Source organism: Anguilla rostrata, chromosome 12, assembly GCF_018555375.3.
Source record: "Anguilla rostrata isolate EN2019 chromosome 12, ASM1855537v3, whole genome shotgun sequence".
Taxonomy (NCBI): Eukaryota; Metazoa; Chordata; class Actinopteri; order Anguilliformes; family Anguillidae; genus Anguilla; species Anguilla rostrata.
Genome location: NC_057944.1, coordinates 37,823,277 through 37,848,640, shown reverse-complemented (window position 1 = coordinate 37,848,640; position 25,364 = coordinate 37,823,277). Strand labels below are relative to the sequence as shown.

Below are 25,364 nucleotides of genomic sequence, written 5' to 3'. Positions count from 1 at the left end.
CCCCTCCCTCCCAGGTCTGACGCCATCCCAGCCGCGTAAGGGGAGTGTGCGCCCCCCCCCCCCCCCAAACCCCGCTCACCCTCCTAATATCACTGTCCCGTCACACTGCGTCGCCCCTACACAGGCCCACCGTAGCCTGACACGGGCCCACAGGGGGCCAGGTCCAAGGACAAGAGGGGGGCCGAGAGGAAGTGGGAAAAACCTAATTAGGAGCATTCCTTCTCTTCCTTTTGAAGAGGCGAAGAATCCCTCTCCTCGCCACCCCTCTCCACCCCATCGTTCCCTCCCTCCTTCCCAGTACCTCCCCCCCCTCCCCCCGACCCTCCTCTTTTTTTTGATCAATAATCCGGGGAGGGGGGCTTTGATCATTGGTTCCTGGTCGGTAACCGTGGTGTTGAGCTTGATGTCGACGGACAATGGCCTTCCAGCTGGGGCATTCACACAGGCCAAGTCACCCGAGGCCTGGGTCTGGCCATACTTGGGGGGGGCGGGGGGTGCTCAAATTAAAGCCATGATGTCTGGGAGGGTGCACTAGAGCTGAACGATCCTGTAACCCCCCCCCCCCCCGGCACACCCTCCCCAAACCCCAAGCCCCAAGGACAAGCTCTTCGCCCCCAGTTGTTGAGTCCTGCCCTCTCGAGCGAAAATCGAACCGCCCGGCTGAGTTTAAAGCTCTGAGCTCCAGGAAAACATCCGCGAGCGCACTCTAAACCTGTTTATGAGTCCGCTTCTGCCCCCGCTTCTGCCCCCGCGCCTCCGCTTCTGCCCCCGCTTCTGCCCCTGAGCCTCCGCTTCTGCCCCCGCTTCTGCCCCGCTTCTGCCCCGCTCTGCCCGCTCTCCCGCTTCTGCCCCGCTTCTGCCCCGCTCTGCCCCCTTGCCCCCGCTTGCCTCCGCTTCTGCCCCCGCTTCTGCCCCCGCTTCTGCCCCGCTTCTGCCCCGCTTCTTCTCCCGCGCCTCCTCTATCAAAATCTGCTATCATCACCAGCATCCATTTTCCTACCTACTGCGATAACACACACACAGGCAAACATACATACACACACACAAACACTCACACACAAGCACAAATGCAAACACACACAGGTTGTGTTTTTATGAAACACTAAGCTTACAAACTTGGAAAACCTACCAAGGTGGAATAAAGTCTCCTTGGTAACGCAGGACTGATTTCAGAAAGAATAAGAAATGAAGGGACAGGAGCACACTGAAATTTCTCTAAATTGTTTAAATAAGGGGTACCTCTGCCTTCTAAGGACAGAGGTACCCCCAAACATAGCTGCACCATCAGAGGGTCAACTGGAAAAATCCTAACAAAAAGAACATTAAAAAGTAAGAACGTTATGGATACTTCCACAACTGGCGAACAGAATTTGAGATGGGCTCATTAGTATGGGCAGAACAGAACTATGACACACAGTCCCCCAGCCTACAGGACAGCCCCAGGAGCGAGGCCTCACTTTCTCCCATAATGCTCTCTGGTGAAAGGGAGAGGAGGAGGATGTGGTGGAGCAACACTGTCGAGCGACAGTGGGGCCTCCGAAAATGTCACTGTTTCTACCTGCCCCCACTCCCCCCCCCCCCCATGCCCTGTACCCCCCTCCCCCAGAAACCCCCGGGCAGGCCCTGAGGAAGACAGAGGAGGAGCCGCAGGAAATAATAAACTCTCCCAGGTCCAGACCAACGGCCCCCCCCCTCACCCGGGGGTCGAAGGTCACTGGGGAGCAAAGAGGCCCAAGCGGGGCAGCGGGTGTCTGACAGCCCCCGGACCCGCCCCCCCAACCCCGCCCCCACCCTCCACTTTTCTCCCCCACGGGGGGCAGACTCGTCTCTCAGCGCCCACAGAGGGGGGCGAGGGGAACAGGGGGGAAGCAGGAACGTCAAACCTACCGGCAGCCCCCCACACGGGAACACTGCACAGGTGCAGCGGTGACCAGCTGAAACCCTACACACCCCGCCCCGCTCCGGAGTCAGTGTGTGTGTGTGTGTGTGTGTGTTTCAGTAACTGAAAAATCATCGGCCTTTTTCAATTCATGAACTGAATCCCAGTTCATTTTCTCAATGAGTTTAAATGAGTGGTTCGCGCATCTATGAATCCCTCTCTCCACGTCGGGTTCCCACCCCCTTCACCAGCAGCATTCCCTATTGGCTACAGGCCCAGCACTGAGACCGGCCAATCAAACACCATGAGCAGAAAGTTACTATTTTCCTACAAGTCACAACAGGCTCTCTCCATTTCTCTCATGCTCCCTCCCGCCAACTCCCTCTCTCTCTCTCTCTCTCTCTCTCTCTCTGGCTCTGTCTCATATCACTGGAAACCATCCCCTGCTCTCACAGAACGTAATAACAATATATAATTACAATAATCAAAACGGCTCATAAAAGTGCACAGCACAGCACATCACGGACGGCTTTGCCGCGCTTCCTGGCGATAGCGGCTGTTTGGCGGGTTTCGGTGCCGCGAAGCCGAAAAGGCCGTGTTCGTCGGGGGGGGGGGGGGGCCCCATCGGGCGCCGTATCTCGGCAACCGATCTGGCGAAACGAGGAAGAGGAGGGAGCCGTTCCCGGGCCCTTATCTGGGGCTCCTTCCTCACACATCCGCCGCGGCGGGATCTCGGCCGGGAGCGGGCGCCACCCCCCCCCCCCCCCCCCCCCCCCCGTCCCGTCCGCCTGCCCCCCCCAGGGGTGGGGAGGGATTCTCTCCTGCTGGCGGGAACACAGTGCAGTACAATGGGTAAGGAACTGGGCTTGTAACCGAAAGGTCCCAGGTTCAGTTCCTGGGTAGGACACTGCCGTTGTACCCTTGAGCTAAAGGCACTTAACCTGCATTGAAATCCAGCTGTATAAACAGATGCAAAGTAAATGCTATGTAAAAAGTTGTGTAAGTCGCTCTGGATAAGAGCGTCTGCTAAATGCCTGTAATGTAATGTAATGTAATGCGCCAGGAAGTGAGGCCACCCAGAGTCTTGGACTACACTGTGGACCACTCTACCCTCCTGTCCTCCCTGGCAGCAACAGGGATCCGCGGCACAGTCCTTGACTGGATTGAGTCCTACCTCTCTGACCGCTCCTTCCAGGTTGCCTGGGCGGGTAAGGTATCACCACCCCGTCCCCTCACCACCGGAGTTCCCCAGGGCTCAGTCCTTGGTCCCCTTCTCTTCTCCATGTACACCAGATCCCTTGGCCCTGTAATATCTGCCCATGGCTTGTCCTATCATTCCTATGCCGACGACGACACGCAACTCTTTCTCTCCCTTTTCCCCACCGGACACACAGGTCCCCGCCCGCATCTCCGCTTGCCTAGGGACATACAGAGCTGGATGGACAATCACCACCTGAAGCTCAACCCGGGAAAGACAGAGCTAATCTTTATTCCTGCTCTATCCTCTCCCCTCCTCGACTTTTCCATTTCCTTAGGGGACACCGTAGTGACATCATCACCCTGCGCCAAGAATCTCGGAGTGATGATGGACAACAGGCTGTCTCTCTCCAACAACATTGCAGCAGTAACCCGGGCATGCAGATTTTTCCTATACAACATCCGCAGAATCCGCCCCTTTCTCACCACCTACTCAACCCAGCTCCTGGTCCAAGCAATGGTTCTATCCCGCCTGGACTACTGCAACTCTCTTCTGGCTGGACTACCGGCATCTGCCACCAGACCCCTGCAGCTCATTCAGAATGCTGCGGCTCGTCTGGTCTTCAACCTCCCCAGACACTCCCACGTAACTCCCCTGCTCACTACCCTCCACTGGCTGCCTGTTATAGCTCGCATCAAATTCAAAACATTGGTTCTAGCATACCAGGCAGTCAAGGGATCAGCCCCAGCATACCTTCAAAAGATATTCAAACCCTACATGCCAGCCAGATCCCTCCGTTCTGCTACCTCAGGACGCCTAGCACCTCCCCCTCTTCGCACCTGCACTTCCAGAACACGTCTCCTCTCTGTTCTGGCCCCACGATGGTGGAATGACCTCCCTGTGGAGGTCAGAACAGCTGAGACTGTGACCCATTTCAAACGACGACTGAAGACCCACCTCTTCAGGCTGCACCTCTCCCCATCCCTTCCCCCCCGTAAATGACTAAACTTAGGGTTGTAACTAGGCAGCTGTTTAATAGGTGACTTAGTTGATGCGCCAGTCTTAACGACTACTTGTATTTTTATTTATTTTTATTTTTCCATAGATTGCGTTGTTGCCGTTCTCGTTGTTAGTGTTAATCAGTTTAACCACCAGGGTCCAGGTTGAACTATGCGGTTGTTCCCTGTACTTGGACCGGTACTTCTCTCTAGGGGTTTCGTCATACTTGTTCCTGGTTATGGTTATACACTTTGTTGTACGTCGCTCTGGATAAGAGCGTCTGCCAAATGCCTGTAATGTAATGTAATGTAATGTCTTTCTGTAAGTGTCTACAGTGTGCAGCCCAGCCTTCCAGGGAGCGAGGGATAACCAGAGGAAAGAGGGCGGAGTGTAGAGACGGGACACTCTCATCCAGGGGGCTGGAATTCGGGACCGGGCACGGGTTTAGAGGGGGCTCCTCCACAGGGGTCATTTTGAACACACACAGCCCCAGGGCTGGGGGACAGACTGGGGGTGGCGGCGGGGGGGGGCAATTCCTTTTCAGCTCAGTTAATTCGGCAGATTAGTTTAATTAGACTCATGAATTAATTAACTGGGAAAATCCCCATATTAAAATATAAGGCTCTTGCCAATTAAAATGGACCGTTCACTTTTGGGGTTTTTTTTCTGATATTATTATAGTATGAATGTACATTTTCAATTGGCACAGACAGTTCCTGTTAGTGATAAATGATATTTTAGATATTTTGAGAAGTTCATGAACCTTTTGCTGTACAATGGCTGGTACAGGACCGTTAGGGAAATTTTGGTCTAAAGCAAAATACATGCACTTAAAGTACCTCCACAGCAGCTTGTACAGTTATGCACAAGTTATGTAGATGTTGTGCTATACGACACTCACACTGTCTCCTCCCTGTTTCCCAAAACCCATCAAGGCCTGAAACGCAGGAGGTTGTAGGTTCAGTTCCCAGGTTGGGCACTGCCCTTCAGTAAGGCGCTTAACCTAACTTTCAGTAACACGCTCAATGCATTTACGTATTCACACACACACATGCACACGGAACCTAGACACACACACACACATGCACATGTGCATGCACGCAAATACACAATCTCTTTCTCTCCCCCCTTTCCTCTCTATCTCTCTCTCTCCCTCTCTCTCTCTCTTCCTCTTGCCCCCTCTCTCTCTCTCTCTCTCTCCCTCCCCCTCCCCCTCCCTCCCTCCCTCCCTCCCCCTCTCTCCTTCCCTCACTCTCTCCCTCTCTCCCTCACTCCCTCTCTCCCTCTCTCCCTCTCTCCCTCCCTCTCTCTCCCCGCCCGGATCCACGCGCAGTACCCCAGCCTGTCTGCACTCGCCCCCGGATCCCACGGACAGATGATCTGCAGCAGTGAGACATTCCAGAAACTTCTCTACTCATGGGGAGAGAGAGAGGGACAGACAGACAGAGGAGTACAGAGAGGGAGGAAGGGTATGAGGTAGAATAAGACGAAAGAGAATAAGATGGAAAGAACTGAAACACAGAGCACTCAACCCTAAACTACAGAGCACTCAATGCTGAACTACAGAGCACACAACCCTATACTACAGACCTCTCAACCACAGAGCACTCAACCCTATACTACAGACCTCTCAACCACAGAGCACTCAACCCTATACTACAGACCTCTCAACCACAGAGCACTCAACCCTATACTACTGACCACTCAACCACAGAGCACTCAACCCTATACTACAGACCTCTCAACCACAGAGCACTCAACCCTATACTACAGACCTCTCAACCACAGAGCACTCAACCCTATACTACAGACCTCTCAACCACAGAGCACTCAACCCTATACTACTGACCACTCAACCACAGAGCACTCAACCCTATACTACTGACCACTCAACCACAGAGCACTCAACCCTATACTACAGACCTCTCAACCACAGAGCACTCAACCCTATACTACAGACCTCTCAACCACAGAGCACTCAACCCTATACTACTGACCACTCAACCACAGAGCACTCAACCCTATACTACAGACCTCTCAACCACAGAGCACTCAACCCTATACTACAGACCTCTCAACCACAGAGCACACAACCCTATACTACAGACCTCTCAACCACAGAGCACTCAACCCTATACTACTGACCACTCAACCACAGAGCACTCAACCCTATACTACTGACCACTCAACCACAGAGCACTCAACCCTATACTACAGACCACTCAACCACAGAGCACTCAACCCTATACTACAGACCTCTCAACCACAGAGCACTCAACCCTATACTACTGACCACTCAACCACAGAGCACTCAACCCCGAACCACAGAACACTGAGCTCTGAACTAAACAGCACTGGGGCCTAAACTACTCTATTTTCTCTCCAAGGGAGAGACACAGTCACAGCAGAGAGGAGGAGAGGAGGATATGAGCGCCAATCAAGAGGAAGGCCCGCCCCTTTAACGAGACATTAAGAGGGAACGCATAAATCACAGGAAAGGGTTGGCCCGTGAGTGATTCATTCTGAGGCCCCATCACAGAAGCCGGCCCCCATCCTTCACAATCTCTCTCCAAATAGAGCATGTCACACACATCAAAGGACCTGGAGAGCGATAACGTCGGCAGGGGTTTCTGCTTCAGGGGATTCTGAGCGAGGAGAGACATCGCCGCCATACCGAGGAGTCCGTTCCTATTTCTAGTCTGACAATTTCAAGGAAACAAATTTTAAATTGTACTGATGAGTCGTAAAATCCCTCCAGAACTAAACCGAGCGATGGCCTTCGGTAACTGAAATGGCCTTGTTCACGGCAAATTATGTGTCATTAATTTCAGGCGGATTTTGAGGATCAATTTCATTCAGTCAAGGAATGAAAGGAATATAAGGAAATTAACTCAAATTGAAAAAAAAAAAAAAAAAAAGATTAAATAAAATCTTATTAGGCCATTTTTTCGTGAACTCATGAACTGAATTTAAATTAATTTCTTTGAATGGACTGAATTGAAATGGAATTGACCCCCCAGCCATGGTAACTACATCGTGGGAACGGGGGGTGGGGGGGGGCGGATGGGGGACGGAGACGGGCAAGGGAAAGGTTGCGCGGATCAGGCAGTCAGATCCCACAAAGCACAGTTTACCAACGACAATCATCCACCCCCCAGCCCCCCCACCCACCATGTCCCCCCAAGTGCCTGGACCCAGACCTGGGAGACAGCCCTAACTCCAGCCCCAGGCTTATTGGCCTAGTCCTCTAAGTCGTTGAGAGGGTGGGAACGAGGAGGAGGAGGAGGAGGGATTGGGGGGGTTGGCCAAAAAGCAAATAAAACCCGTCTTAATTGGAATTTTTTGTAATGTCTTGTTTTCCTGGGAATGTAGGGAGGGGTAATGGGGGGGGGGGGGTATTGTATGTGTATGTATGTGTGTGTGTAGGGGAGGACGTTTCCCAAGGTCTTTTTTTTTTTTTTTGAACAGCGGGATTAACTACAGCAGCGAGATTCAATGGAGTCTTGGCCGTCGGTGGCAGGGGGGCCCCCGAACAAGGGTTCGTTCCCTAGTTATCATCAACCCACCCCCTCGCCCCCGCCCCCAAACACTACCTCGCCCACTAAAGCTTGCTGCCCAACGCTGCCAGCCCCCTGTCTCCATGGCGATGCCCGCCCGCCCTCCCTCCCTCCCCTCACACAGGCGATTTCACAGCCATTTTGGCTCAGAAAAAAGGAGCCTGCGTGTGGCACCAGGTAATCCTGACACAGACGAGACTTCAGGAAGAAGACCAGCTGGCCCGGAGAGTGTCAGCACATCGTTTACAACGTGAGCCGCGTGCGTCTGATTCGCTGCCCGAGAGAGAGACAGCAGATCTGCTGTGGGATCCTGGCCAAGGAGTGAGGGACAGGCAGGATGCAGTCAGACAGTCAGTCAGTCGGTCTGTCGGTCTGTCAGTCTGTCTGTCTGTCAGTCGATCAGTCAGTCAGTCAGTCAGTCGGTCTGTTGTTCAATCAGCCAGTCAGTCAGTCAGTCAGCAAGTTAGTCAGTCAGTCAGTCAGCAAGTCAGGCAGTCAGTCAGTTAGTCAGTTAGTCAGTAAGTCAGACAGTCAGTCAGTCAGTCAGTCAGAAAGTTAGTCAGTCAGTCAGTCAGTTAGTCAGAACAGCAGTTTGGGAGATGAGCACTCTACCTCCTCCACCTCAAGACAGAAGAAACCCTTTAGTGGGGAAATAAAAGAAAGTTGTGACCAAAATCAAAAAGCCTCAATACTGTTAACACTGCGCCCATAAAAGGGCGGGTGGAGGAGGAGCTCCTTGTGTAAAGAGGGGGGCCCCAGGTTCTCAAGGATGCATCAGGGTTCCTGCACATCACACAGGAAGGAGACTGCACCAATCAACAGCTGGATCTGGATGAGCGGTAACTCTCCACACTCCACTGGTGCATCTAAACCCCCCCCCCACCCCCAAATAACTGCACACAAGCCCACACCCCCCCCCCACACCCCAAATAACTGCACACAAGCCCACACCCCCCCCCCACACCCCAAATAACTGCACACAAGCCCACACCCCCCCCACACCCCCAAATAACTGCACACAAGCCCACACCCCGCCCCCACCAACCAGAGCCTCCTGGATTCCATCACTCCCCATGTCACCACGGCAACATCACTGGACCTACAGACAACAAACTCTGCTTTCTCTCCCTCTCTCTCTCTCTCAGGCTGCTTTTTGGCTCAGATCCCGGTCGGTACATATAGATTAATAACGCTGTCTTAAACAGGCAAAAAGAAAGAACAGGAAGAGGAAGAGGGAGAGAAAGGCAGCAGGTTCAGAACACGCACTGCAAGAGGCCCAGCACCCGCCCTCACACACACACACACACACACGCACAGACGAACTCACACACACACACACACTCACACAAACACACACACACACACACACACACACACACTCACACACTCACATACGCACGCACAGACACATATACACACACACACACGCATAGACACACACACACACACACACTCACACACTCATACACACATAGACAGACAGACACAGTCACACACACACACACGCTCCACATCAACACTCAATAACAAACACACGCAAACGCATTTCCTTAGCCAAACAAACTGTCAAACATTGCACGGTCCCCCTTGGGTGGTTTTATTCCAGCGTAAGATCTTGACAAAACATAAAAGCTAAACTGCTGCGCGTGTACACATGCAAACACATTAACGTAAACACGCTTCTCCAAAACAGAGAGCCTGAACAAGTGCATTCGTCTTGCGGTTGTCTAAATGTTTATTTGGAAAGCCTTGCTCACACTGTATCGACCAGAAGCACTTGCTGCGTAGTTTTCCCAAACAAACCGGGTTCAAAGTGCAGCAGATTTTCCAGTCTGAATCACGACTCCGTGCCTCGCGGTGAAACACACGCCAGCATGCTGGGCTGCGCTCTTTCACGAGACTAAAACGCTGGAGGTCAGAGGTCGAGTGGTCATCGCCATCGGAGATAAATTAAAGTAATAAAAACAAACTCATCCTAGAGGGCAGGACAGGCTTGCTGTCCGCTGAGTATTTTGCTGATGAAGCAGGTACCCAAACATTTTTTTTTGTAGTTGTTTTAATCCCATGGTCCCCGAAACCTCCCCTCCCCCCACCCGATGACTTCGATAAACCCAACTTGGGTCGGTAGTTTGTACATCACACATGTACATAAATCACAGGGCTAGTATTCTTTGGAAAACTCTGTGTTCATTCCAAAAACTAAGGTAAATGCAATAAATTACAGTGGAATACACAGTTGTAATTTTTTAAGTGAGTAATTAAAGGAATTAGTATATATGAACAAAATATTCTTAAAGGGGGGGGGGGCCAACATTTTGTCCATTCTGCTGAGGACCCTCTGGGGCTAATTCTTGGAGCCCCTGGGGTCCCGTATCTCCAGTTTGGGAACCCCCTGCGCTAACGTGCTACAGTAGCGCATCGCCCATCCCAACTGCAAAAGGGGAACGCTCTTGGCCTTCAGCTCCCTCTCACAGGGGATCAAAAGTGCGTTTTCTGGACGCCGCTGAACTCGCACACGGCGTCGGATTTCTCGTAAAAACACCCCCACACCCCCACAACACCCCCACGCCCCCCACGCCCCCACGCCCCCACAACACCCTCGCCCATCGATCAGGGCTACACCCCCTCCCTGCCCTTTTGAGCGAGCGGGCCCCGTCGTCCACGGCGATAACCGGGCTCTGCTCAAATGATTAATCTGATCATTAATCCCCCCCCCCCTCCAGAAAGCATTCCTCCGTTTCTTGTGGGGGAGACGCATTCTCATGCACTTTTTTTTTCCCCCACAGACTTATCTGACATTGTCCATACTTTCCATGGCCTGGGAAAGGGTCTTGAGATTGTCCACATACAAATTTTTTTTTTATTTGAAATTTTTTTTTTTTTTTTTTACTTTAACAGATTGCATTGTGGGAACCCCCCGCACACACAACGACCCTTGTGACCACACCCTCCCATAGACACGCAGAACCGTCAATCACGGCTCCCTGGGTGTGAGGTCACGCCTGGCTCAGGCCATCGGGCCTATCGCCATACAGCAAGCAGGCGCTAACGCGCTCGCTCTGCTAGCGGGCAGTCGGACCGCGGGCAGCGGGCAGTCGGACCGCGGTGTTCCAGATGACGATCCACCATAAAGAGAGAAGGCAGAACGGCTCAGTCGCCCGCCCACCCCCCCCTTCTCCCCCGCCGTTGCCAGCGGCGACCCGACGCTTATTTCAATATATTTTCTAATATATTTCCCAGCCCCATAAGGGTCCCTTTAAGCTGCACTGAGGAAATGAACAGACCTGCCCCCCAACCCCCCCCAACAGAGAAATAAAAATAAATTCATTTTACAAACAGGATGAGAAAGAAGTCAAAGCACGGCTATCCCCCCCCGTCCCCCCTGTCCCCCCCCCCGCCCCCCCCCCCCCCCCCCCTCCCCCGTTCCCCCGTTTTTCTGCAGAGCTTCCCCAGTCTCGGGAGCGTTTGGGGGCGTTTATAGGACCGCCAGGCGGCGAGCAGCCGGCGGAGCGCGAGCCGCCACCGGCTCTGCGAGCGAGCGTGGTCCAGACAGACAGGGACAGCAGCCGCTGAAACAAAACCGCGACCGTTGACGAGATCGCCCGGCTACACGAGGGAAAAGACGGGAAAGAGAAGAAAATAAACTAACCCCCCCCCCACCCCCGGCCCCCCGCCCCCTGCAGCATCCTGGGGCCTTTTTTACGGACCTCCTGTTTCTCCCTTTAGAGTTCCCCACGTCCCCCCAAGTTTAAGCGTAAGCGCCTTCGATGCATACGGTCACACAAAAAAAACAACCGACGCCATTTCCTTTTCCTGTTTCCACATTAATGTACACATCAAATGGGTACATGCATTCTACAAAAACGTAGTTTAAAAGTGCAACAAAGTTAAAAAAAAAAGAAGTTTTTTTTGGTCTTTTTCACTTTGTATTTCACGGATTATTTGTGTACAATGAAAAGCGTTCAGAATCAGGGCAAAGAGAGAGCAGTTCCTATTCAGCAACGGACACAAGCCTTCCCAGATATTTGAATCCGGATTGAAGGCGGCAGTTCAAACCCGCCCAGCCCTCCCCAGCCCTCCCCAGCCCACCCCAGCCCACCCCAGCCCTCTCCCCACCGCCCTCTCCAGCCCACCCCCCTCCCCACCCACCAGCCCTCCCACCCACCTCTCCAGCCTCCCCGCCTCCCAACTCAGTGGCACAGCAACTGTTCACTGCTCTAAACTGTTTGTTTGTTTTAACAATTTCCCCCCCAGTGGTTTTCATTCCAATTCTTAATCTTCCACGAGGCATTATCGAATACCAGGGCCCGAAGGTTAAGAAATCGCTCCAGAACGAACACCTAAGTACTTCTGTTCTCAAACTCTAAACGTTTTTTTTTCTTTCTTTCTGCGACCCACTGTTGACATATTTGACACAGAACATACAGTAAGCGCGCGCACACATAACAGGCCGTCTGTCATCTCAGTTTGTTTTTCCTTTGTTAAAAATAAATCCCTGAAAACACTCGCGCAATGACAACATAATGACAGCCCTCGTTCGCAAAGTTCGTACGAATGAAATTTAGAAAATAAAAGGCACAGGTGGCTTGTTAAAGTGCGGTCACGTTCCCTCTCACACACGCACACTGACACACGCAATGATGCCTGAAGTGAGCTAAGCAAAGCCGGGTTTTTATACAGCCCTTCCAGGAATTATCAAGGACAGAATGAGATTGCGCGTCTGTGGTTTTTCCAGGATTTCGCTATAACAAGCCTGCTTTACAGCCTTTTCATGCCCGCACGGTCTGCGTATTTTCATTTAATTCCTGCGGTCGACTGTTAGCGTCGCTATTCAATCTAACAGCTACGTCCCTTTGTGCTCAACTCAGCTTAAAGAACTTAAGCAGCCGTTTCAATGTGCAAAGCCTGCACAGGTAGGGCAGTCAAGGAAATTAACGGGAAATATTGTGGGTTTTTTTTTTTACAACTTATAATATACAACTATCAGTTTGGGCTATTCAAAGTTAAAGACGCAGAACCACAGCAGCGGATCGTTCTACGGTTAATGTTTTGAACATTCGGTATCCTGAGCTGGAAGTTTGCTCTGTGCTGTTTGCGATGTTCTGCAACGCTCCTCAGAAGAGAAGTTTCATGGCACGTTCCGGGGGCGAGAACGCCGGCTCCCGCTCGGCTGGGTAGTGGATTTAAAGTATTACCGCAACGCTGTGGCGAATTAAAGCATGCGATTGGCCGCGGTAAAAAGGTCACTGTTTGGTTTCATTCTGGATTTAGCTCAGTCCCAGTTTCATCATACAACATTCAGGCGATATTTCGGTGCTCTCAAATAAAACTCAGGTGATGAATAGTTCCTTTATTCTCAGGCACAACTTATTAAAACACTCTTTCTTAACTTGTGAATTATTTTTAAAAACCTACCACAAAACGTCCACCACTGTGTAATTAGCAAATAAACTAACGGACGCGTGAATACTTTGTAAAATAAACTATTTACATAACTGTAAAACAATGACCACACAGATTCTTCACTGTATAACAATCAGAGAGTGTTTGCGGTTCATGCATCAGAACCACAAAAAGGAATCCTTTTTTTAATCGGAGTCCTTTCGACAATCACAAGAATGTGCGTGAGCTCGGGTCTTTAAGGAAGACGGAGCACAACATCAACCGACAGCTGCAGGCCGTATGGAGAGAACGGGGAGAGATCGCGTCGCTGAGATTCGAGCTGAAATGGGCTACACAGACGCACCCTGTGGGTACTTCAGAGCCGTTCCTGAAAGAACGGAGGAGAATTTCAGGTGGTCCGTATCTCTGTCCCCCCCCCCCCTCCCCCCCCCCAGAGGCCAGCCCCCTGAGGGAGGGGGCCAACCCTGGCACACACTTCACCTGGCACAGGTAAAATGTTTTTTTTTTTTATGTTAACACACTCGGACAGATCGCCTGCAGGCTGACTGATGGTTTCACTTTACCACATAAACAAAAAAATTCTCAGAAATGCGTTGGGATGAAGACACCTGCTTCTTCTTAGAAAGTTTTTTTTAAAAGCCAGTGCTCATTTTAAAACAGAGGGATGAATTTGCTCTCAAATCTCAAGTCTTTCTTAGGTTCCCTCCAGAGCACGATATCAGAATTGCACGGGCATTTACTCATATTTGTTGACTGAGTCTTCTGAGCCTAACCCTGTAGTCTCATTCGATATATACGCAAAGAGAGCCACGCCTGTAAATCCCTGTGTGGAAGAGCCACACGGGCCCAGAGGACAGATCCACGCGTGTAAAATAAAGCGTTTTAATCCGAGACGCTGCAATCAAAGCACGTGGGCCCAGAGTCTCCATCTCCACCCCGACTCTCCACCACCCGCCGTTCACCGCCATCCACCTCCCGTCTGTGAGTGGGGCGCGCCGTTAATTAGCACCATCACGCTAATTAATATGCTAATTACACGGGCCTCCTTTGGCTGGCGGGACGGGGTCGACCGTGGGCCCACGTCCGGTTGGGGAGAACGCTCCGGAACCTTGCCCATCCGGGGCGGCTCCTCGCACACGTGACCGACAGATCTGCCCCCCCCCCCGTCGCGTCTCTTTTACACGCCGCTGACGTCGGCGCCGACCCCCGTCCGCCCGGGGAGGAGGCAGACGCCGCTGTCAAAGGTCAGTCAGACTTCCTGCGCACGCGCCATCTCGGCTGACTGAAGATCCTTTTCTCCTTCTCCTTGTTCTCCTTCTCCCCCCCCCCCCCACTCCCCCACTCCCCGCCCACCATTAAAAAGCAGTTAATCACGCTCTCAATAGCGATGTGATGTTTTTTTGGAAAGGACGGTGGAGGCAGCCCCCAAGGTGAAGGTTTCCACCATCTCCCCTACGGTGGGGGTGGGATGGCGGACGGGGGGGCATTAGCATCACCTGACTCTCGCGTTTCACATAAAGCCGTAATAAAACATTTACGGGGGGGGGGGCAGGGGCAGCGAGGGCGAGGTCGCCGCTCCCTCCCTGTCTCTCCGGCAGACATGGCTGCAGCTGCGCGATGCTCTGAGCCAGAGGAGCTGCACTGGGAGATGTGTATTAGCATAAGTGCACTGTACTGCAGACACGCTCACCTCCACAACGCTGTCTGACTCCTGGGAGGGTAGCTGCCCGTAAAAGAGCAGCAGCTACCAGCACTGCTTCTGAACGGGGCCAGACGGATAAGAACAGTCTAACCGCAATGCGACACAACGTAACACAGCGCTGACTCCCTCCTTTTGGATGCTGAGCATAAGTACTGTGTGTATGTGTATGTGTGTGTGTGTGTGTGTGTGTGCGTGAGAGAGCGTGCGTTGTGTGTGTGCGCGTGTGTGTGTGTGTGTATGTGTGTGCATGCGTGTGTGTGTCTGTGTGTGTGTGTGCATGTGCGTGCGTGCACGTGTGCGTAATTCCTCAGTATGGCCAGCCGTTGCATTGTGGGTACCAGCTGACCCTGTGAAACCAATAATCCTGAATGTCTGAAGGGCACAAATCCAAAAAAAACCAGCGACCAGCAAACCAGCGACCAGCCAACGGCGACAGCAGGCACACCAACGCACCACCAACCGGCGACCAGCAAACCGGCGACCAGCCAACCGGCGACCAGCCAACCAGCGACCAGCCAACCAGCGACCAGCAAACCAGCGACCAGCCAACCAGCCACCAGCAAACCAGCGACCAGCAAACCAGCGACCAGCAAACCAGCGACCAGCCAACCAGCGACCAGCCAACCAGCGACCAGCCAACCAGCGACCAGCCAACCAGCTACCAGCCAACCAGCGACCAGCCAAACCAGCGACAGCCAACCAGCGACCAGCCAACCAGCGACCAGCCAACCAGCGACCAGCCAACCAGCGACCAGCAAACCAGCGACCAGCCAACCAGCGACCAGCCAACCAGCGACCAGCAAACCAGCGACCAGCCAACCAGCGACCAGCAAACCAGCGACCAGCCAACCAGCGACCAGCAAACCGCGCCGCGATTAAACCGCTACACACACTTTCATCATGCCCCGCCCAGATAGGAGCTTAACCACCCCCACATCTGCTCACCAGAGGACCCGGGTCACAGGACGGGCTCCCAAAATACATCACAGCACCTCTCTGAGACTCCGCGACACACACAAGACTCCTCAGATGGTCCAGGGCTCGACGCTAACACGTCCTCCTAAGCTGAAAAACGCACTAATACATCCCAAGTAGCACATGTTGTGCCTAAACTATTATTCCAATTAACACACATCAATTTTCAGGAGCTAATGCTGCTAAAATAGGAGTGCTGTGGTCTTACTGTACATACGCCCTCCGTGGTGCACACAAGCAGATCACTGCACGGTGGAATTAAACCTTCAATAACACAGCCACTTCTGCAAAAATACTGCCCTCCTCGCCCACCCCCCCCATATATTTCACAAAGATCTGCTGCTGCCCTGCACACTGAAAAATACATGGTCTGACAGTGAATCTTATTTTACAATAAGCAGTCTGAATGTTAAACTGTGAGCAGGCACTTCCTAACACAGCATTTCCTCTGTTAAAACAACGCGCGATTAGGATTAAGTTTTGTTAAAGACAGGAAGTGGAGGGCCACAGACGTTACGTCAGAGTGAGCAAACGCGTAGCGCGGGTGCGTGGCTGTCACGCGCGCCACTGCACGAATCATTACACACATCTGCATACGCGCGGCCCGTGTAACTCGCTCCTCCACCAACGGCCACACGTGTTTCCGATTAGCCCCGCTAGCCAAACCCGCTAACGTTAGCATGCCGCGCTCAGCGGCGCAGTCTGGACGATAAGCGCTGCCGTGTTCACGATTTTATAAATTCTGGACCCAAATCTCCACAAACGCAGGGAGGGGCGGAGCACGCTGCAAAACGGGGGGCAGCGCTCTCTCTGCTGAGGAACGTTCCGGATTTCACTTCGCGGGAATCGGTTTTAAACACCAAGCGCAGTGCCGATTTACACCGACACACCGTGAACCTTGACCTCACGGGTCGCCTCTGGAAGTGCCCTAGCGGTGTACCTTTTCCAGGCTAAATTCATGTTTACGGCCCTTTCCCTCCAGAACGTCTCGATCGGCGGCACGTTCGGAAAACCGTTCCCGGGAACGCCGAGCGACGTTCCGAGGCTCTCCCGATCCCAAGCTCACGCCCGTCAGGCCCCCCGCTCGGCAAACGGTCCGCCAGACTCGCGCCGGCGTCCGGGCGCAGGCCGGACCGGACCGTGCCTCAGTGACCGCCCGAACCTGAAAGTGTTTTTATTGGAGCCCGCGCAGCTGCGCCCCACCGGCTCCACGGCACGCATTCAGCTCCCTGTTCTCCAGAACCCCAGTCTCCCGCGTTTCAAACGCAAACCCCCGACGGCAACAAAAGCCGCTCTGAAGCAGCTCCACTCACCACAGGGGCTACATCACCTCAAGACGTCCAGGAAAAATAGAAATACACACTGACTGACTGACTGACTGACTGACTGAAGCGGACTACTTGGGGGGGTGGGGGATGTCTTCCCATTGTGCCATAAGGCTGTGTTCAAGCTTCTTTTTTTTTTTTGTCCTACAAGTGGGCGAAACATTAAATGAAATGTCAGTCAAATGGAAATGAGCGGTCTCCTGATCAAGGGCTTCGGTCAAAGAGTCAAAGTCACATGACTGGACACAGAACAAGACCCTGCTCCTCATAAACGCCCGTGTTCCACGCGCACGCATGCATGAACACAGACGCACGCACGCACGCATACACGCACGCACACACGCATGCATGAACACAGACGCATGCATGCATGAACACAGACGCACGCACGCACGCACGCACACACGCATGCACGAACACAGACGCACAAGAGCATGCATGCACACAGACGCATGCATGCATGGACAAATTACAAGGCATGCTTTTTATGCATATTTAATTACCTACAGCTGTTTGCTATATATATATAGCTATATATATATTATATATATATATATATAATAATATATATATATATATATATATATATAATATATACACGTATATGAAGCTAATGCATGTACATAGAATTAAACCAATAAATTCATCCCTCTCATTAATAACAATAGCAGGACCATGAAAATAACTCTGACGCTCCAAAAGAATGCATGTTCCTAAAAATGAAAATCCTCCAAAATTTAATAAACACGTAATAGGCTGCATTTCATAGGTTAACTCGTGCTGTTTTCCAAAACACACTCTAACTCTGACAACCAGACTAATAAAAGAAATAAAACTTTATGGACTTTTATTTTTGTTGACATAGCATATTCTTGGATGCAAAGTTTGTTTTATTTTTTACCCTGAGACAACCTTAGTGTGCAAAAATTTTGGCAAACGGCAACCACAGCGGCCCGCGGTCAGGCTGTTTACGTGTAGCTGGGATGCACACTGACAGCCTGTCTCAGGACGAAGAGCGGACTTCAATGTTGACTCAACGGTCCGTACCCCTCGTTCCTTTTAATAAAGGTTTCCCCAAAAAGTCAACAACTTAAACACTATTTTTGGGGGAGGGCCCCCAAAATAAAACTTGGCGTTTAATATTTACACAAATCGCCTGCCTTGATGACAAAAAAAAAAGAAATATATTTAGGTAAGGTAAGACAGCGAAGAGGACGGGAGCTGAAAAAGCACAGCATTCTAAACGCAAGGTGGAGGCCCGAGCGTTCCGTGCTTCAAAAGCAACCCCTATGTAACAGAAGCTGCTTTGAAGCTCCGTGCAAGATGGGGGCTACCTAAAACACCTAAGGGCGCGCTGCAAAAAATAAAAATAGACACCGACTGACTCAAGCAGACTACCGGAAGAGCGGAAATTCAGACTGTGGGATCAGAGGAAGTTTTTCCATTTTTTTTTAAATCATTTTATCTTCTCTAGCCCGTCCTTTTGCAAAAGGTGAAATATTACTAAATTCGGCTGATTTCGTTAAAACATGCAACAGCAAAGAAGCACATCTTCTAAAAAGCTCCCAATCATTAGTTAAGCGTCCTTGTGTTATAATAATCCATTTCACTGCTCCTCGTGGCTCCTCATGGCTATTCTTTCCTGTCGCTCTTACGCAACGCGCAAGCGATGCTCTTTACACACACGAGCACACGGCTGCATGATTCGCACTCATATCCATGGATGGTCTGAGCCATGTTTCAAGGCTAAAAAATGCCCTCTGCATCGGACAGACGAAGTGCACTCCTGTGTCATGTGCATCTTTTCAACCTCCACTCAAAGACAAACAACAGCAGCAGTCAATGAGGACAAGAAGAAGGTGCTAAATTTATACTCAAAAGCTTAAAATGCTGATTCAAGTACTAACAACTAAGCAAACTAATAACAACCACCACCACCACAATAATAATAATAATAATAATAACATGAGAAGAATGATAGTATGAACAAAAACTACTACCTAAAATGTTGGGGTAGAGGATATGCATAATTTCTTAATTAAGTATTTGATAGGAGCAAAAAATTCTGAAAAAACAGTGACTGGAATCACTCGGGTCTAAAACTGAGGATCTGCGAAATCAGGATCAGGGAAAGCTGGCCTGTCCAGGCAGTGCAGTCCCGTAACTTTTCATCCCTGGTGATCTCTGACCTATGAACAATTCACCAGGCAAAACGTCTTTCTTCTCTCATTTTTAAAATAAACACATGCACTGACATCATAAATAGTCGTAAAAAAATAAGCAATTAAATAAAAACATAAACCTGGACACTTACAAGGTAAGAATCAATGAGAAACAGTGCACAGAAAACACTGAGTGGGAGATTGTTAAGGTGCAACACATTCCACAACAAAGTTCATCTGCAAATAATTCCATGGATAATATCTCCAATAAAATGCAGCAGCTTTCCAAATATTTTGATTCCGTGCCATAGATCTTGAACTGCGAGTTCCTCAGATATAATTTAATCTCAAAACCATCAGAGATCCGTTTCCTGGCACAATCTCCCCTCATTTTGCATCACAGCAAGGAATTGGTTGCAGACAAGACATCTTTTCTGGAAAACAAAAATGTTTTCGAAAGTCCCAACAGGTTTTGCACACAAGTAATATAGTCTTCCCTAGAAGTATTCTGTATCCTTTGTCTCTCAGTCGAACAACAAACAACAAACTCTACAACAAACACATGGAGTTGTCACAACAACAGAAATAAAACTACTGCTTGTCTTCAAGTGTGGAGACACACAATTTGAGAACCGGGACATGACCGTTTCTGATCATATTGTAACAGTATCATACAGCAGGCCTAGCATGAGTTGCAAAAGTTTTAACCGACCGTCACATTCATTGATTAAGGTAAACGCTACCGTTACTCGCGTTATTCATATGCATGCACACATTCAATAACGTTTAGAAAAACGTTTTGGTGTTTCAGACTGTGCTGGTTCCAATCTTGTAAGTAAATGCGTTTCTTAACTACTGTCGGAACGATTAGTATTTTTTTGTATTCCGTCAAATATTATCAGCCTCTGTGTGCCTGATTTTTTTCAATTCCATATTTTTTGTTTCTTTAAAGTATTACAGTGTGTTGTCTACGTTGTGCCCCATATTAAACTGACATTAAACATCGCGTGTCAAGGTAAGTGAGATCAAAGTTTTCCTTTACAGCAAACCAAAAGAGTTAGTAGGCTACCTATCCTGCGATCTTCCTAACGGAAAACAAAAAAAAACGACTAGGCTTTCGTTCTGATTTAAAGCCGGATAACACAGCCTCAGGTGTCGTCAAATGTCAGAAGCTTGATATTGTGTAGCGTAAAAAAATGTAACTTCATTTGCTTGCTCGTGCGATCTTTCTTCCTCGAAGGAAAACTTCAGCGCACAAACCTCGTGCGCAGTGTTTAGTTTCTATCGATTACCGCTTTGTGTGGAATTTATAACTAATACTGCAGAGCAGTGTAAAACGTTAACATACACACACAGTATTGCAGGTCACCTGGTAGGTGTGTATTGAAGTTCCCGATTTCAAAATATCTAGTCACTCTCGACTCCTGCTCCTCCAAACCAACGTTAGTGTTCTCTCGCGACTGTTTCGAAGCAATGCTTAGATCCCCAGTTCCCAGTCCCCGTCCTTACCTCTCTCACTGGAGGTTACGAGCTTCGGCCAGCTGGACGAACTACATGAAAAACGCATTCTTACAGTTGCAAATCCGCACGGGCCCCTCCATTAGACTCGGGCGTTAAAGTACAGATATACTGTAATAAAATAACAAAGAAGCGTATTTTTCTACGCGTCTGTTTTCGGTTCGAATCTTCAAAGTTGACTTAGAAACGCCGGCGGTTGCAGAAGTACGAACTCGCATGAGACGAAAGCAAATCAGATATTCCGACTGAGTGCGAACAAGGGAGACAGTAACACACTCTCCAACTTTCTCCCTCTCTCGCTCGCTTACTCACTCACTCACTGCAACTGTCCCTCTCGACACACACATTCACACACGCGCGCACACACACACACATCCTTGAAGCGAGTATCGAATTGCTCAGCAAATCATGGAAGCAGCCACGAGCCCGATCGTCAAACCAGGAATGTTCCTGCCCCGCAGCCCCATACGTTAAAAGCGTAGAAGGGGGAGGAGGGGCAACTCTGGTGCCGGTGTGTTAACCAGTCTCTCTCGAGCGAAGACCGAAAAACGGCTATGTCCTTGGCCACTCTGTCGCGATAGGATGGGTGGGAAAAGTATCGGACTAAGCGGAATTCAGTCAGACGTGTGTTGAATTAGACGATATAACAAGATAAAGCAACTAGATATAACGAAAAGCCAGGAACCCTTAGGACATTAAAATTCGTGTAGCTATACTGTGTGTATAAACTTTTGCTTTTTTATTATCAGACTTTACGTCTTTGTCCGAACCTTAATAGTTTTACAGGTGCGTTAGGTTTTTCTGTCTTCTTTCTGTGTTTGTTCCTTTAATCCCATGCGCGCATCTGCGCTTTAAACAAACACTGCTCTGGGAAATCGATTTTCCGTATCTTGAGTTTACATGCGGACATTTATAGTTGTATTTTCGTTGTAAACGTGTAGGTGAGTTGCCAAATATATAGGTCTAAAATGCAACGATATAGCCAACATCACAAAATTCAATACATTAGTGAGATTACTGGTTGAAAATGGGTTAAAGTTTTACTTATATCACGACATCGTGACAAAATGATGAAGGCTATATTTTCAGATGGAATAACACACGCCCTTGTCATTTAGCAGAATCTTGTTCAGAAACACGCGCTTATTTAAATGTTTCCCCCCCAAGCACGGACCGCCAATTTATTTATTTATTCATGCATTTGTTCGTTTATTTATTTGCCTTTTGGCTCCATTAAACTGAAACGAAGCGATGTGTTAAGGGGGCGTTTTAGCATCTAACACCCGTGGCTAGTTTTGGCTCGAGAATGAAACGATGTTGGCTGGATTCAGCTGTTTCCATAACACCGGGTGAAACTCCTGCGTTCGGGGCGATGGATGCCGGGCAGTGGGAGGCGGGGGCGGGGCGGCGGCGGGGGGAAGGGGGTTGTGTGTGAAACAAGCGTCTCGTTCAGGGGCGTGGGGGTTGTGCAAACACTGCAATTATCTCTCCGCCTGTAATCTGGGGCTCCAGCCGCTGAGGACATGGCGAAGGGGCGGGCGAGGGGGAAAGGGGGAAGGGGGGGCGGGCATTTCTACGTTGACTCACTCCACAGGTGCTGTTTACCATTCGGATAGCCCAGGCCTGCACGTGAAAGATGCGATTGAATTCCCTCCCACGGCCACTGGAACCACCGGGGTGCAGTCCCAAGGGGGTGTGTCCCATTACTGTTCACTCCTCACCACTCCTTTACTAAAACTCACCCACAACTACCTGTCACCTACCCGGAAGTTTGTGGAGGAAAGGAGGGGAGGAGACATCTCCTCCAAATATTGGGACTCTGGAGGTAGGGAGGGAGGACACAAAGATCGGTTCCTGGTGTACAGAGGAGAGGAGGTGGTAGTGGAGGAGAGGAGGTGGTAGTGGAGGAAAGGAGGTTACATTTTTTGAATATTGGGACGCACACAATGTCTCAAGACGGTCGAAACTGACAGCCTGACAGGGGGACTTCTCCCACATAACTGGGTGGAGAGTTCTTGGACCGGGTACTGGGTTGAGCCACTGGCAGTCACAACACACACTTCTCGTCAGTTCGTTCATTTACTTTTTTTCTCTCTCTCCTTAGCAACTGGTGATTGAGAATTGCTGACTTGGCGCAACCTTTTATACAGGTCACCATGGCGGAGAACCACTCCTCTCCCAGTGTGAAGTAATAATAAAATAACACAAATGCACAGCAATAGTGTTAACTCTACAGGGAGGTGCGATTTCTCTTTTGGCTTATGGGGATTTTCGTATGAAATGACAGCCGTAACAGACTTTGAGGGAGGGAGAAAGAATGGGGCGCCGAAAGGGGGAGGGGGGGAGGGATTTAGGATGATTCCAAGGGCCCTGACTGACTGACAGAGGCCCTCAAAAAAAAAATCAGAACATAGGACTTTCTGGGGTAGTGGGGCCCAATGTGAGATCTTTTTCATGGGGCTCAAAATCCCTGGTGGGGCCCCTGAGAAGGAGAGACATGATTGTGTTGTTATTTCATTCATCTTTGTCATCTGAAAAGTCGTCAAGGTTTCCCCAAGAAGACAGTGCAGAATTGTACTGCAGACTCTGGGGTACTTTCGTAAATAACCTGGCTCTTAAAAACTTCACACTTTTTTTTTCACTTTTGCTGATAGAAGCTGAATTTTGTTTGTTTGTGTTTTTATTATAAAGTTGTTTTTTTCTGTCCCCCCTCCTGTTTTCTACAAGGGCAGTTTGATCACCTTTGAAGGAGACTTTTCCACTTGTTTCCCTCAGATTGGCTGTTGTTCTTTTTTTTATTCCCTCTGGGCAATGTCTATTGTGAAGCACTGCTTAACAATCTGTAAATAGCACTATAAAAATTCAAATATTGATTGATTGATTTCAAGGACTGGAAATGAAAAGGACAGTCAAGCACTCCACTCCTGTGAGCGCTTACCAATAACAATGCTGACGAAAGCCAGTAATTGAAAGACAAAGACAGGAGTTCATTGTCCAGTAGTGGTGTTCAGAGAAAAGAAAGGTAATTGAAATTATTTCACTGTTAGTATGTGAACACATGCAAAAAAATCACAGTTGTCAAAGCTTGGTTTATGTAAAAAGCAACACCAGGGTGTGTGTGTGTTTGCGTACGTGCATGTGTGTGTGGGTGTGTGTGCTTATGTGTGTGTGATTAAAAATGTAAAGTATAGCAATATTACAAGTGCAAGCTCCCATTTCATTTGAATGCCAGGGTAGCCCATGTAGCATAATGGCTAGGGAACTGGGCATGCGATTCTAAGCCTATGGGTTTAATTCCCTGGTGGGGCATTGCTGTTGTAAACTGGAGCAAGGCGCTTAACTTGAACTGCCTAAGTAAAATATCCAGCCGTCTAAGTGGATTGTGTCTGGAAGAATGTAACTCTGTCTACACTGCAAAAAAAATACAAATAAAAAATAAGTCAACCTTAACAAGAATTTTTGTCTTATATGTCTTAAATAGCTGGTTTCCTAGACGTGGATTAAGTGCAGTCCTAGACTAAAATAAACAAATCAATGAAGGTCTCCATTGAAAAAAAGTTTTTCATGTCTGGGAAATCGGCCCAAAATCTTATTTCTATTATGTTTTGGCTAAATAAGACAAAAAGATTGCCAATGGAGATAGTTTGACTCATTTTAAGATTTGCCAGTGGGATGAGATGATTTCACTTGTTAAGCAAATAATCATTTTTTTTTTTTTGGTTTGTTTTAAAAAAAAAACTTAAAACAACCTAATATTGTCGGAGATTAAAAGACTAAAACACTTGTTTAGACAGACTTTTTTGCATTGTAAGAGTACTAAATAGCTAAAATGTGAACGTGATGTCATCAGTGTGGTGTATAACATAGCTTCCTCTCCCAGTAAGTGATCAGAGTGGGGGTGGCAGTGTGGGATGCTGGGTATAAAAGCAGACATGTCACTCAGAGATTGCAGGTTCAGTTCCAGGTGGAGTTGTAGTGGGGCCGTACAGAGAGGGGCTGGTGCCAAAGCAGGAAAAGGGCACGCCCACCTAGAAAAACTGCACAGCACTCAGTTATTGTACAGAATATATTGTATCTAAATAGTAATAACAATAATAATGATTATTTTATCCCATGAAAGGGGTAGATGTGCTTGGGCACCTGGAAATCCACCCCCCAGATACCCGGACACCCGGACACATGCCGGTGGGGCCACCCTATGTCCGGTACCGGGCATGCAGGGTGGGCACCCATGTCAATCTGTACCATTGCAGGGTGAGGTCGTTATCTGAGCTCATTAGGTGCCGCATGCTGTACGAGGTCATTATTGCAACCCACACTGCATGCGTCTGCTAAGGTGCGAACCCACCACCTGTGCATGTAGCCCGTATCTGGCATAAAGGCCCTCACACCCTGTCAGGCCCGTACTGGGCATGAAGGTGCAACCCCACACCTGGCAGTGTCCCGGGTACCCGGGCATGGGGCGGACCCGCTGTTGTCCATGTGAAGCGATTTACTGATGGCCTCAGTATGAAGTCAGTCTGTTTGACGGGCACAAAGAAAGCAGGCTGCAAAAGGGGTGCCAAGCCTATACGCAGTGTTGACGACAGGAACCACCAAAACCGGCAGAGACCCCGACCCCAGCCGGGCACTGCCCTTTCTCACGA

General features: G+C 49.7%; 1 protein-coding gene across 2 annotated transcripts in view; it reads right to left on the bottom strand.

Annotated features, from left to right (window-relative positions):
- Nucleotides 1-21,182, bottom strand: part of cdon (cell adhesion associated, oncogene regulated) — a 44,709-nt gene extending 23,527 nt beyond the window's left edge. The window contains exon 1 of one of the 2 annotated variants that reach the window (XM_064302903.1): nt 20,710-21,182. The gene's annotated coding sequence lies outside the window, so the exon portion shown is untranslated. Of the gene's footprint in view, nt 1-20,569; nt 20,594-20,709 lie in introns of those variants that run through there. The other variant, XM_064302905.1, reaches the window with a different exon arrangement.
- Nucleotides 21,183-25,364: the final 4,182 nt, after the last annotated feature.